At 40.8% G+C, this 16,028-nt stretch overlaps 1 protein-coding gene across 1 annotated transcript in view; it reads right to left on the reverse strand.

Moving 5' to 3' along the window:
* The window catches only part of SPOCK1 (SPARC (osteonectin), cwcv and kazal like domains proteoglycan 1), a 914,642-nt gene that overhangs the window by 542,832 nt on the left and 355,782 nt on the right, over nucleotides 1-16,028 (reverse strand). The window lies entirely within an intron of this gene.

Genomic DNA, 16,028 nt, shown 5'->3' on the forward strand with positions numbered 1-16,028 from the left:
AACCTTCCTTCCAAGGAGTGGCTGGTGGGTTTGAACCGCCAGCCTTCTGGTTAGCAGTCAAGTGCTTTAGCCACTATGCTACCAGAGCTCCCCCCATATGTTACAGAGTAGAACTGCTCCATGGGGTTTTCTTGGCTGTGATCTTTTTTTTTTAAAAAAAAAAAAAAACTTTTTATTGTGATTTGAGTGAAAGTTTACAGAGCAAATTGGTTTTCCATTCCACTGTTCATACATGGGTTTTTGTGTGTGTGTGACATTGAATGCTGTCCTCACAATGTAACAGCACTCTTCCCACAACCTCCCTGTGGTTACCATTTCCATTAGACCTTCTTTCCTATCCATTTCTGCCTTCTGAGCTTCATCCCTGGGCAAAAGCTGCCCTTTTGATTTCATATAGCTGATTGTTCCAAGGTGTACATACTTCCCTAGTGTTACTGTTTACCTCATAGGCCTATTATTTGGCTGAAAGTTGAGCCACGGGGTGAGTTCATTCTAGGCTTGAAATGTGACTAAGGGCCATAGTCTCAGTCTTTCCATCAGTCTCTATCAGACCAGTATGCCTGGTCTTTTTTATTATTTTGAATTTTGTTCTATATTTTTCTCCCACTTTGTCCAGGACCTTCTATTGTGATCCTTTTCAGAGTGGTCAGGAGTGGTACTAGGTATAACCTTTATGGAAGGAGAACATTTGGAAAGGCACTGTGTTGGTTCAAACCAACAACCTTTAGGTTAGGAGCTAAATGAAAACCTTTTGTACCACAGAGGTTGCTCAGAATCAATCTTAGATGTACCAATTAGCCAAATTGAGGAAATCTTATAGAAAGTCATTTCATAAAGTAAACTATCACTTCATTCCCCAATAAGCCTGCCTTGTCACAGAATTCTATAAGCTAAAGATCAGGAATGTCAATGGCACTCCTGTCCGTATTCAGTGTTCAATCCCCTCTACAGCAAACCAGTCATGTGGCCATCAGTCTTAGATACGTACATCCCAATAATGATGTCTCATTCTCCTCCATGCTAGCCCAGCCCATCTCTGCACAGCGTAAGCTATAAAAAAGCCTTCCTTGAACAGAGCCAAAATTCATCACTTTGTAATTCCCACAAAGTTTTGGGTTTTGGGGCTACCCTTTGGAACCAAGCAGAATCTTCAACTGTGTCTACAATAAACCCTACAAATATACAAGGACGGCTATTATGTCCCAACAAATTCGAAGTTCTGTGTACTGTGCTGGCTTTTATTGACACTTTATCACATCTGTATGTTTTGATCACCCAAACTTATTTTTAAAACTATATGGAAAGCACTTGAAACCATTTCGGGATAAGGAAATCTGTGCCTTGCTATGAAAACAGAATGATGAGCATTCACCCCTAATCTGACAGTACGATGTTACCATCACAAACTGGGAATTTCTCCTCCTGCCTAATCACTGACAGAAAAAACTGGCTCTGGATCAACCTCACTAAAAGCAAAAATCATAATTATTAGAAGATGCCCACCAACATTTATATGGCTCATTTCCAAACATTATATTTTTCCTGAAGGTATATTTTTACAAATAATTTATTTTAGCAGGGTCATCGAAAAGAGATATGGCTTAAAATTAGTAATTCTATGAGTTTCTATTAGGCTTTTTATTTATTTATTTATTTATTTTCAGTACTTCATAACACCTGCTTGAAAAAAATTTTTCAATGAAACTCCTATCTTTGTGCTATGGCAATGTGCCCACATTTTCTATTGTGAGGATTTCTTTTCATTGTCAAAAAAATATTTATGAACTACGCCCTCCCCCTCACTCCTACAATGATAATCGTCATGCTAATATTTATTCTGATTTCAAAACAACAAAATCTAATAAGAATGTGGGGATGACTTCAAATATGATGCAGATTTTATCTAGTACACCAGCATCTGCATACATTTGAGAAATGAATGGTATAAATATACTTGTATGTGTGCATAGCAGATGTTCTCAATCTATATGAAGTCATATTACATGTGAAGCTCTAGGTAATATCTTTTTAAGTCCCAAGGATCCCTAGTATATAGGGAAGAATTGACATTCTTAATCATCCATATGTCTGTGGGTTTGAACTGACCTATAACCTTAGTATACAGCAAGATGCCCATGCATGCAGTGATCAAAGTTCTTTTTTGGATCCTCAAAGTCTGAGTGAGTAGACTGGCATGTCCCACTACTTGGCTGACAAGGGGAGATCCATCTGCTTCTGTTAATTGGCAGAACAGATCATCTGAACTCTTCATTCCTGCAAGGAAAGCCCAGAAGTCTCTGTTCCACAATGCTAATCAGTTACCAGAAACAAAACAATCAGAGTACTCCCTGATGGAGATGCAGGCCATTCGTTCTTTCCAATGTTGTCAATTTTATCCATGTAGCAGCCAGATCTTTAGAATTTGTGGTTTGGTAACATCTGTACTCTGTATTATTTTGGCCTATAGTTTAATCACTTTATACAATCATACTTTGGAACTAAGCATCAGTATAAGTCTCAAGAAACCTTGGAGGAACCAATCATGAAATATACCATGATATTTACTGTAAAGATACTGCCAAGAATGTGGTCCACCCCAACACACCCACCTTTCTGTGAACACAAAGGAGGAAAATATGTCTGGTCTCAGTACCAAAAAAACTTCTGTTTCTCCTAATGAGCTGTTTGCATCTTATGGGCACACAAGATTGTGGTTTCCTTTCTTGCCTTGATTGATAGGAAACTCAGCATCTTGTTCCAGCTCTAGAAGTGCACAGAAATTTATTGTAAATTCATTTTGAGTGCTATCTTGATGTAGCTTTATTTAACTTCCTTTTTTTTCCTTTTACCCAAATTTTGTCACCTATTTGTTTTATTCTGACTCCTAGTGACCCCCATTGGGTTACTGTTCTGGTTACCTAGTGGTGCTCTGACAAGAATATACCACCAATGGGATGGATTGAAGAAACAGGAGTTTATTCTCCTACAGTTTGGAGGTTTTAAGTCCAAGTTCAAAGTTCCAGGCTCTTGGGGCTAGGTGAAAGCCCTTCAGACTTGGGGTTCAGCTCTGCCTCCTGCTCCTGGCCCACTGAAGCTGCAGGCTTTTTTTCAGTCAGCTGCTGGCTGCTGAGGTTGACAAGCCCAAGGTTGACAAGTAAAAAAGCACAGTTCTCATGTTACCAAACCACATGGCAGGGTATTAATTCATGTCAATTTGAAGTCCCAAAGTCGGCAGAGCATGGCAGGCTGCTGAACAATGACACAGCTACATGCAAGGTTCAAGTGTGCCATAACCTAGAGACTATTCCCCAAGGCTTCTCCTTATATGCAAGGAAGCTGACCATATCCCGAAGGCAGCTACTCAGGTGCTCACAGTAGATTCCACCATGGAGTTGATTACCAATCTCATCATGGGGAATACTACATCCAGCTTCCCAGTCACTCAACCAGGCCCAGTCAAGTTGACACACAAACTACCACAGTTTCCAAGGCAGTAAATCTTTACAGACATAGATTACCTCATCTTCCTTCCTCAGAGAAGCTGATAGGCCTTAGGCACTATCCTACCAGAGCTTCATTTGTTCTATCACCTGATACTTATATATTCCTAGAAGCTACCTTTTGGTGAGTGGGCCAGAGAAAAGAAAGATAGAAATGTCAGGCGATCATTCATTTGGCTACAGATCTGAGGACGGGTGAGTGACATTTCAAATAAGTTTCTGAAGGGAAACTGAGCAATCATGGACCTGAAGTGAATGCAGGAGGAGAATGCAAGACATTTGCCTCCACATTTCAGAGTTAGGGAGGGAGAGAGCAGAGCTGGAGCAGAGTATAGGACAAGAGCCTGCAGAAGTGGTACAGACTCTGGGCAAATTCAGGGCTAGAATGGCAGAGTGGCTCTACTGGGCTCAGAAGGATGATTGTCCACCAAGTTGAGGTCATTTTCCCTTAGTAGTGACTACTCTATCCTTTCCTGTCAATATTTTGGGGCCAAGAACTGTACACAGCCATTTGTTTTATGCAGTACCCATGTTTTTTGTTAAATGCCTCCTTTTGGTCTGGCTGTCACTGCCCACAGAGCTGCTCAAACCCCTCAGGAGAGCAAGGAAATTCAATACCTAGTGTGATCACACATGAGATCAAAGGGTTCTACTTATGCTATTCAGGATGTGATATGTGTTTCTAAATCTCTGCAGCATCATATCTTGTGTGAGTTTTGTGTTTGTGGATGACTGTGTGAGTGAGTGTGGTGTGTTTTCCTTCTTCTCAAAATTAAATTAAAATAATCTATCTAAACGTGATGTGGGAGGCCACAGAAGCAACAGTAATAACCAAGCACTCTGCCAAGGGGCTTTAGGTCTCATGGTCTCTAAGCACAGTCCCAGAAAAAGCTACCTCCACTCAGGTAGTCTGTTCCCAACTCTGCAAGGCACTTCCCCACACCTCTGACTACCCAGCTACTCCAGATCAGAGGGACCTCAAGGACTCATCAGAACAAACACACCATTGCCAAAACTCAAAATGTAACAATGAGGCTCTCAGCCTTTCCTCTAGAAGAAAAGCCACAAATAGTCCAAAGGCATATTTACCAGCTCAAAGTGTTTGTTTTGTTTTGTTTTTAATGTATTTAATTGGCAACATTTAAAAATTAGGAGGTTTCATGCTCATGCTAACTTCTTTATTTCCAGCTCCCCTTGAGAAAGCAGAAGTCCTGGCAGTGCTAGGCCCCCAGCTTTTCCTGACCACAGTTGGCTAGAAGTGGGTCATGTTTGCTTGCTGGAGGTGAAGTGGGTGCTAGTCTTCTATAGTCCCCACCACCCTCTATGTTCCTACACCGGGTGTTTGACTATAATCCCTGCTAGAGGTATTTCAAGAGGCCCATCAAAATGAGTCTTGAGACGAATGGGTGACAAGTGAAATAGTGTTCCATCAACAGTTACTACTTACATTTTCTTCATATCACTTAATAAATGAATTATTTTACAAAGTCATTGTATTAACTTCACTTCTGAAGCAGCTGAATGATCAGCTAACAGAAAACACTTCTCAACAGATGCCTCTGCAATCCACCTTCAAACATCTACCATCTCTAAAATGGCTCCTAGGTCACTTCCTTTCGGACACTTTTCCTGACTTTCACCCCTACTGTGCATAATTCTGACAGGGCACCTTAAACATGTCCTCAGGGTTATCTGATTTTACATGTCTCTCTCTTTCTCTACTATATAGACTATAACTGCCCTGAGGAAAGGCATCTGTCACATCCCTCCTCACATTCCCTACATGTACTGACTCAGCACCTAGTATGTGTTCAGTAAGTACTTGACTGAATGATTAACTGATCAATTTGCTTAAGCACTGGATGGGATCAGTGGATATATCAAAAACCTTAGAGATCCTTCCAAGTCTGAGAATCTAGGAAGCCAGGGAGAAGCTAGAACATGACACTCACATGGCCATCCCCAGCACTCCATGTGGAAATGGAGCTTCAGAAGTCACACTTGACAGAGCTAATAGAGCTGGGGTGGGAGGGAAGCTTTATTGAGCTTATAACACACCAACTCCTTGGCCCTTTGCAAACATGACCTCATTTAGTCTTCACAAATGCCCTATAAAACAGGTTTCATTAATCCCATTGTGCAGATGAGAAAACAAAGGCTAATTAGGTCAAATTACTCACATGCATGCAGCAGGCTAATGGTAGAGCCAAGATTTGAACTTGACTCTGTCTTAGATAAAACATTGGTCTGTCATATTTTAGCAACATTTTATTGCTATATGTTATTGCCTTTATCATGTTCATTATAATAAAATGGGAACAGGTGTTACATCAAGAGTTGTACAGATTTCTGTGCTATAGGAGGAGCCCTGGTAGCACAGTGGTTAAGTACTCATTTGCCAATCAAAAGGTCAGTGGTTCAAACCCACCAGAGAAATGTAGCAGTCTGCTTCCATAATGATTACAGCCTTGGTAACCCTATGGAGAAGTTCTATTCTGTCCTATAGGGTTGTTAGTCAGAATTAACTCAATGGCAATGGGTTTTTGGTTTAGTGCTATAAGTGTAATAAATACAATAATTTATATCTTGAAGACAAGAAAACTAAGCAGTCAAATGCCTTAGGCACTGCACCACTGGAGTTCCTTCAGAGAAGTTTGTTGTTGTTGTTAAGTGCCGTCGAGTCGTTTCCGACTCATAGCGACCCCATGCACAGCAGAACGAAACACTGCCCTATCCCGCACCAGCCCCACAATCCCTGCTATACTTGAGCCCATCATCGCAGCCACCGTATCAATCCATCTCCTTGAAGGCCTCCCCCTCTTTCGTTGACCCTCCACCCTACCAAGCATGACATCCTTCTCCAGGGAATGGTCCCTTCTTACAACATGACCAAAATAGGTGAGACGAAGTCTGGCCATTCTTGCTTCCAAGGAGCATTCTGGCTGCACTTCCTCCAGGACAGATCTGTTAGTTCTTTTAGCAGTCCATGGTACTTTCAGCATTCTTCGCAGAGAAGTTTAGTGTTTGTCTAAGAACACAGCTATTCACAGAGGAGCTGGAAACTAAATCCAGGTCTTTGGGACTGCAAAGCCCAGGATGTTTCCATATACACAACGTTGCCTCTCATCATACATGTCATTAGGGCAGAATGAACATATAATAGGCCTCCAGCAATGAATTGCTACAGAATGCAACTAAAGACCTTAACAAAACCAAACCCTCCACCTCAGGCATAAAGATATGGGGACATAGGCAATTCTGGCAGTGTTTCTGCAAGCAGCCATCCCCCTATTGTGAAAATGCTCTAATCCACTCTACAGTCTCAAATGAGGAAAATTTAAACAGCATTATTGATCGATTTTAAAATTCAGCTGACATTTTTTCCCTATTGAGAATTTCCCCAAACCAAAGCTGGTTCATTAGGACTCAACAAATACAATATAATTAATTCAAGGGCTGTTGCCATAGCAGGTAGAATAGCAGGAAAGGTTTGTTTTTTTTCCCCCTTTTTATAAAACTAACACCACATTTTATGAGTTTTGGGAAAAGTAATAAACATGTCTTTAAAATGGATTTGTTCATGCTGAAAGAACCTGTTAAACACAGTAATAGAAAGCCACAGTGTCCAAAAACTGTAAGGTGAAATTTACTAACCTTTATAATTCCCTATTATTCCATCCAAAGGATGGAACACAAACCCAAAATGACTTTGGCTTCTTGGTTCTGGAGGCACAGGGTGCTGGCAGAACCTCAAAAGCCAGGGAGAAGCTAGAACATAACACTAAGTTGGCTACCCCCAGCACTCCATGTAGAACTGGAGCCTGCAACATCACACTTGACAGAGCTAAGCAGAGCTTGGGGGGGAAAAAAGAGCTTTATTGAGCTTATGACATACCAGCTCTTTGGCCCTTCACAAACATGATCTCATTTAGTCTTCACAAATGTCCTATAAGACAGGTATCATTAACCCCATTGTGCAGATGAGAAAACAAAGGCTAACTAGGTCAAATTACTCACATGCATGCAGCAGGCTAATGGTAGAGCCAAGATTTGAACTTGAGCCCTTTAAACCCCTGGGTTTTTTTTTTTCCCCCATACCATGCAGTGTCCCATAGGACTCTGTGAGAAGAAGAGGAAGTACCTCCTACTCTGGCTTTTTAAGCTTTTATTCTGAGCCTCCCTTCTCATCCCCAATGGTTAAAAGGTCCATTTAATTCCATTGGTTTTATAGAAGTTATAATCATACCTCATTGGTTAAACGGCAACCTTTGAAATAAGAGGACTATCATGCTTCAATTTGTTCATTTTTACTTCTTTTACGAGGAAAACATATCCAGAAAACTATGCTGCCTGAAACCATGATGGCTTGAATATCATAGATGGAAGGAACCTCAGGAACCATGCAGTATACTGCCTTTATTTCAGAGATGGACAAATTGAAGTCAAGAAAGACCACATCATTTGCCCAAAGTTGCACATTTTAATAGTGGGAAAGCCATGCCCACCTCAGCCCTCCTCCTGAGATAGCACACTCTCTAGGCCAAGTGGTCTGACGGAAGAATGGAGTTTTGCACATTAGTTTTGAAGAAAAAAGAAATCATCAGTGTGTGTTAGAAATGCTAAGAAAAAGCAGACAAATAGCAAACACATAATGGAAACAACATAAATGATGCCCATCAATAGAGGAATGATTAGGTAAGTAACTTCAACCTACTGTCATTGAGTCAATTGTGACTCATAGCAATCCCTCATTGGGTTTCCAACTCTGTAAATCTTTACAGAAGTAGATTGCCTCATCATCCTCCCATGGAGTGGCTGGTGGGTTTGAACTTCCAACCTTCTGATTAGCAGCCAAATGCCTTACGCACTGTGCCACCAAAACTCCTTTATTAGGTAAGTGGTAGCATAAACACAATAAAAGATTGTAATATGAAAGACATAACTAGATGTACAACTGTCAAAACAGAAAACCTCAAAACAATATTGAGTGAAATAAACAAGGGAAATATTTATTTTTATTGCAAAAATATACAACAAAATATAACATATTATTTGTAGACATGCACACATGACATAAAAATATTAAAAATGGACAGAAAATCAAATTAATGATAGTGGTCACCATTAGGAAAAAACGTAATGTGAAAAGCGAAGTGGCACCATGGAATTTCAATATTCTATGTTTTATTTCTTTAAAACAAGCAAACAAGCAGAGGCAGGCAGAGATGAAAGAAAAAAATGTTAACTTGATCTATAACTTCAAAGCAGAAAGACAATAAAAGCAGGGCACACCAACATTTGAATTAATAGTTTTCTATTTCTTCCATGGCAGAATTGAACTGGTACTTTTTAAAATCAACACTCCACAAACATTTTCAAACAATTATTTTATTATTATTATTAAGAAACAGAAGAGAAGGCTGTGGGGAAAGAGGTTAATTTGCCTAGCAGGTATGAATGTCTGAGGTAGAGAGTTGGTTAAGGTGGATGAGAGAAGTAGTTGCTGTAAGGGAAGGCATATATATATATATTCCTTAAAAATTATGTGAAAAGGGCAAATGTAAGAGGGAAAAAATCAACCAGACCTATCATGGGGGAACCAGGAGAAAAATATTAAGATGCTTCCCACAAACGAGGCCAGCTCTCTCTGAAAACCAGCAGCTCCAGGGATCAGATAAGGTGAATGGATCCTTAAACACTGAAAATTTTTCAAGGCTCTATGAATGCAAAGCAAATGCTCTTTCGAGGGGAAGCTAAATTCTCCATCGAGAAGAAAGCTATAGGGACTTAACATCCCTATTAAGTCTATCATATAAGATTTTAGATTATTCTAGAAGGAAAAAACAAAAACAACCCTCCCTTCTATGAAGAAGTTTAGAAATAAGCAATCTTGACTCCCCTAGGTGCCCTCTAAAACCTCAACAAAACAGATACAGCTATAATCCACCGGGCTCTTGTTCCAGAAACACAGTTGGAACATGGGAAGAACTCTTTCCTTTCGAGTTTTAGAATTTTCTCCTCAAAACAGTTCAAGGCTTTGGTCAGGATTAGAGCTTGTCAGGATCTTGGTATAATAGATGGGAAGTCAAAGGGCAAGGTTTTTCTTCTTTTCTTCTATTCAAGTGAACAGCATGAGCAAAAGGGGCCCCTGACTTTCTGAGCTTTATTTTTATCTGGAGATCAATTTCTACAAGTTCATATTCTGCTCTGAAGCTCACCAGCATCATTTGAGCTTTACTACAGCTGAGCTTCTCTGGAAGAACAATTAGTATTCCCTCCAAAAGAAAAACATTATCCTTAAAACCAGTGGCTATACATTTAATCTAAAACATTCATTTATTCCACATTAAAGTAACCTACTTGTCTCAAAAAAGTTCCATAACAAATCCTTTTAGCTATTTCTCCTGAAATGGCTTTTCTCATCAAGAGGAACCTCATATCCAAATAATTTAGTGTTTTTTTCCCTTATTGCACCATGGCTACAGTAGAGAACCTAAATTAATTTGTGTTCTGTCACTTAGGGGCATCTTCATGAAATCAGAATTATTTCTTAAAGCAATGTACTGGTTATAAGTACATTACCTTCCAAATCCCCCCTTCCCTCAAAGCTGTAAACAACCTCTTTTATTCAGCAAAAGCATTCTGAATAAGCTTCCATTTTCTTCTTCAAAAAGGGCTGGTCAGAAAGCTTTGAAACAACTTGTTAGGATTCACTGTGTTTCATGTTCATTCCATATTCTGTGAATCCCCAAAGTGTCTTCTTCTATTTTTTACACCAGTATTGTGGTTTAATAAATTATATCTTTCTTTCCCCTCCAGGCACTTTGGATAACCTTTCCTAATCTGCCACCTCACTAGAAGGGAAAAGAATCTTTGAGACAGCACCTTTATTATTGCATTGAAGGTGATTGTCATCAGCAAAGGTTGCTTGTGCAGCATCAGGGAGCCTGATCCATGTATCATGGGCACAGACTAAGGCAAGTTGTAGGAAAAAATGTCACCTCGGCTAAAATTGTGCCACTTGTCTAAACAATTGACATCTTACAGATTTTCCAATTTCCCAAACCAAACCACCCCCCCCACATCTCTTACTCTTTCCCCTCTTCACCACCATCCCTAGTACTTACACACACATCATGCCTGAGTAAGACATAGGATAGAAGTCTTTTGATTGAAAGCTGGGTGTGTTCCATAAGACAGGTCTTCCCTAGTGTGGTCCCTATTACCCAGTACACTGGATTTAAACAGTAAGCATTTACTAAATGTTTATGGAATGAATGAATAAAAACATAAAGAGCTTGAACCCCTTGGCCCCAATAATGAGGATCTAGGGGGTACCACTACAATGGCCCACTTGGTATAAGGCCAGTGCCATTCTACCTCAGAGCATTACAACCCTGCAGGCTACCAGAAGGGAATGAAATGAGAAATAAAATGTGAATGTGAAGGGAGGAAAGCAACAGAAGAGGCTAATAAATAGGAAGGGGAAGGAATGAAAAAGATTATTTAATTACTAAAACACTAACCAAGCACATACTATATGCCAGAAATATTAACTCATTTAATCCTTTCAATACCATTATTAAGAGTACTATTATTAACATCAGGAGCCCTGGTAGCACAGTGGTTAAGCACTCGGCTGCTAACCAAAAAGTCAGCAGTTCAAACCCAGCCGCTCTGTGGGAGAAAGACGTGACAATCTGCTTCCATAAAAATTACAGATTTGGAAACTCTATGGGGCAATTCTACTCTGTCCTGTCACTATGTGTCAGAATCAACTTTACGGCAATGAGTTATCTGCTTTCCAGATGAGGAAACTCAGGATCAGAGGGTTAAGTAACTTGCCTAGAATCACAAAGCTAGTAATTGGTAGTGCCAGGTTCCAAACTTGGGAAATATGACCCCCAACCCCAAGAGTCCATATCCCACTTACCAACATATATTTCACAGAACACCTAACTTCCTCTGTCTACCTGATAGGTGTGGAGTGAAAAATAAATAAATAAATAAACTGGCCAAAGGCAAATGTGGAAAATGCTAGGTTAAATGGGTTTCTTTATTAGAAGACTTTTGGAGTTCTTCATTTGCTAGTGAGTATTGTGAATCTCCAAGAGAAGAATGAGTTTACATGTGACCCAAACTTATTTGACCAGGGATTATTTTCTTGTGAAAGCATCTTATTGAACCAGTGTTCCTCAGATTCCACTTTGTGGGAAGCATCAGTCCCTGCTCCACATCTACTAGGTGCTCCCAGGCTTGCTTGGGGCTACTTGAGGGAAAAGAAGGCTTGGTGGCACAGTGGTTAAGCACTCAGATGCAAACCAAAAGGATGGCAGTTTGAACCAACCAAGTGCTCTGTGAGAACAAGATGTAGCAATCTGCTTCCATAAGGATTACAGCGTTGGAAACCCTATGGGGCAGTTCTACTCTGTCCTACAACTCGCTATGAGTCAGAACCAATGCGACAGCAATGAGTTGGAGTTGAGGGAGGTAGTCTCTGGGTGGTGAAAATCTTTAAGTGCTTGACTACTAGCCTAAAGGTTGGTGGTTTAAACCCACCCCGCAGGTCCTCAGAAGACAGGCCTGATGATCTGCTTCTGAAAAGTCACAGCCTTGAAAAACCTAAGGAGCATGTTCCACTCTGCATGCGTGGGGTCACCATGAGCTGGAAATGACTCAAACTTAGCTAACAAGTTGAGGAAAGTTGCCAAAAAGGTAAAATGACAGAGCTAACCTAAAACTCTCAAATCACTCCACAGCCCCCGACCTCAGTCAGCCTACCACACAGGTCCATCAAGGTCCTCTTCCTCTCCTACCTGGACAAGACAGAAGACCCATTTGCATTTGTCCATTGCTCCATCAAACTGTGTAGCCTGCCTCAGCTTTCTCTGCAGGGTGCCCTTCTTTGTGGACTTCACAAAGGAAATTACACACCTGAATTAATCATTGATCCTTCAGTTCTGAACTCCTGTCTGTCCCTTCTGTGAGGAGATTCTGCATTAACTTATTATAGTCAAAAATGATATACTGCTTCACCCAGATTTGACACAATTCTTTTTAGGAAAGCCTGAAGTTGATGACTATTATCCTCCTCTAATGGCAGCCACTCCTCGGAAGGAAGGTTGGGCAATCCTACTTCCGTAGTGATACTGCCTCGGAAACCCAAGGAGGGGTCGCTATGAGTCGGGGCCGACTCGACGGCACATAACAACAACAACAACAATGGAAGCCTTAGTGATTTGCTTAAAGATAACAAGTTAAAGACCTTCCCAGTCCCATCTTAGGAGAGTGCCAGGTAAAACCCTTTTCTTCTAACTGCTCTGGAATCAATTACATGGTAAGTGCTCGATCCATGAAGGCCTGTTGTTCAAATCTCAGTAAGTATCTTTAAGCAGAGGGAGTAATTACAGCTAGGTAACTATTTCTTAGGATCCCTGGTGGCTCAGTGGTTAATTGCTTGGTTGCTAATCAAAAGGTCAACAGTTCGATCCCACCAGCCACTTTGAGTTTCCTAACTATCCACACCAACACCCAAAGACAATCAGAAATCACATGGGTGTTTCAAAGGTCAAACTAGAGAGATGTATTGATAAGTCCAACCACCTATGGCAGGCACAGTCCAGGGCTCCAAGGCAGTGAATGATGTGACAGAGAAGTTACCCAAGAGTCCTATAGGAGGGACACCATTTAGCATGTATTCCTTGGCTTCTTAATGTGAACTGTTAGGTAATCAAATTAAAATCTCTAAAATATTGCCTTCAGTATGTCATTCCCCCCACCACACATCTGTCAGTTTGTTGTACTATGGTGGCTTGCTTGTTGCTGTGATGTTGGAAGCTATGCCACCGGTATATCAAATACTGGCAGGGGCTCCCTTGGTCAACAGCTTTCAAAGGAGCTTTCAGACTAAGAGTGACTAGCAAGAAGGATATAGTAGTCTACTGCTGAAAAAACTGGCCACTGGAAACCTTATGAATAGCAGTGGAACACTGTCTGATGTAGTGGGAGCAGGCAGTGTTTCATTCTATTGTACGTAGGGTTCCTATGAGTCAGAACCAACTAGACAACACCTAACAACAAAATGTCATCCTTCGGACTATATTTTGGAAGGATAATTTTGGACTAGTTGGGGATCACATGCAGGTTGGGTAAGGGGAGGGATGGTATGGAAAGAGTCTGTGACCAGCATGATAACATTGGGGAAAGGGAGGACATCAAATTGTGCACATAAGATATATATTAAAATTTAAAAATTCAGAAAAATTTAAAATAAAATAAAAATGTCATCCTTCCACTCAAAAATCTTCTATGGCACTCTATTGCCAAGAAAATAAAGTTTAAACTTTTCTATTTGTATGGAACATCCTTCACCACCTATTTCAAATTCACCTTCCTGGCTATATGGCACCAGAATTCCCCTTCTGTCACCCCTTTCTTTCTTTTCCTCTCTCCCTATATTTCAAGCCCACTCCACACCTACTTCCATCACAAAGACCTTTCCACTCTCATCTCTACACTAGCCCATATTTGTCATATGAAACTCTGCAATGCTTTTCAATAAGTCTCATTTCTACAAACTACAAAGTTTTCTCCAACCCCACAACCATCTCAACCTTTTTTTTTTTTTTTTCCCCCTCCCAGCTTAGGAGGGAAAATGACTTTCCTCTGCAACAGACAACTTCCAGTGGAGTTCAGCAATTCTCCTATTTCTGGAAGATGAAATGCTCCACATCTTCCATGCCTGTGGTGTATATTTCACCAAGTGGTGTCAGCGCTGATATAGTAACCTCCCATTTTTATTGAGCAGCACACAATGTAATTGATGACATCTGCTGGGGCTGATATTTTAAGTGAAGGCTATTCTCAGCTCCTCCTGTTCTTGCCATGGCTCTGTATATAAATAGCCAACAGCAGCTACACCTGAGGTAGAAAGAGGGGCTACTCATCTAAGGTCTTCAATTATACCCCATAAAATCATGAGGTTTTCTTGGAGGATTTATCTAAGCAGATCGGTTTCCAAGCCTGCAGGGTTAGAAAAAGAGGGAGCAGGGGCGGAGTTCTGCTAGATGTGTTTGCCACTATTCCTGAGAGAGAAAAATCCTTGCTTGGCCTTTTTAACTGAGCAGATTTAAATATCATGGTGGTTTTTTTGTTTTGTTTTGTTTTGTTTTGGTGCTTGAAAGCTTCTGTTTTAAACCCCCAAATGAAGGGAAGCTATCAATTATATGTGCAAGTAGCAAATGATGCCCACCTTCTATTACACTCTCCAATGTGCTTTAGTGAAAATAAAAATGTCTTTCCGTGGTAACATTTTTGTATTTATTTGCAAACCTTGGGAAAGTATTCATGTGACAGTCATTTAGGCAACAGTTGATCTTTATATGACAAAAACCTATTTCTGGCTCTTGACTTAAGAAAGAATAGTTCACAACACAAAATCATAAAAATTAAAAACCAGGTTTGCTGGTCTGATAAAACCAAAAAAACTGACTGCTGTCAAGTTAATTTTTGACTCATAGCGACCCCTCCTTGAGTTTCCAAGGCAGCATCTCTATGGAAGCAGATTGCTGAATCTCCTCTCTGAGGAGTGGCTAGTGGCTTTGAACTGCCAGCCTTCTGGTTGCAGTCAAATGCCTTAGGCACTATGCCACTAGAGCCTGGTGAAACCCCTGAGACTATAGCCCCTAGCTGCCCTTCAGGTTTGGAACTGAACTCACTCCTGTGGCTTCCAGCCAAACAACAGACTGGCATATGGGCTGAACATTTACATCAGGTAGATACAGTCCTCAAGGAAATAAATCATGGGAGAACAGAAGGGCAGTGTTTGCACAGGGAGATGGCTGGGGGTAGAAGTGCATGGGAGGGAAGCACACAGGGAAGAGGTAGCTACGGGGAGGAAGTGGGAAGAGCATCCATTGTGGGAAATTGCAGTCAATGTCATCAGACAAAATGTGTATGAACTGCTATATGGAAAATGAATTTGCTCTCTAAACTTTCACCCAAATGACAATAAAAATTTAAAAAAAGAAGAAGAAGAAGAAGAATAGTTCACTACAATCGTCAATTATGTTACCTTCAGAAGCACAAGCCTGGCAGGGCTTCTTGTGGAAGTGTTCACTTATAAGGCACAGATGGGGGATGTGCTACTCTACATATATGACTATTCTTCACAAATGAAGTTACATCATCCTAAAGTTTTTTGTTTTTTTTTTTAATGTTGGTAATATATGATGGAAAAGGAACCCTGGTGGCACAGTGGTATGTGCTTGGCTTCTAATCGAGTTTGGATCCACCAGCCACTTGCAGAAGAAAGATGTGGCAGTCTGCTTCTGTAAAGATTTGTTGTTGTTGTTGTTATGTGCCGTCGAGTCAGCCCTGACTCATAGCGACCCCTCCTTGGGTTTCCGAGGCAGTATCACTACGGAAGTAGGATTGCCCAACCTTCCTTCCGAGGAGTGGCTGGTGGGTTTGAACCGCCAGCCTTCTGGTTAGCAGTCAAGTGCCTTAGCCACTATGCTTCCAGATTTA

This window comes from Orycteropus afer, unplaced genomic scaffold (assembly GCF_000298275.1).
Source record: "Orycteropus afer afer isolate SDZICR_OR568_19922 unplaced genomic scaffold, OryAfe1.0 scaffold00056, whole genome shotgun sequence".
NCBI classification, from domain to species: Eukaryota; Metazoa; Chordata; class Mammalia; order Tubulidentata; family Orycteropodidae; genus Orycteropus; species Orycteropus afer.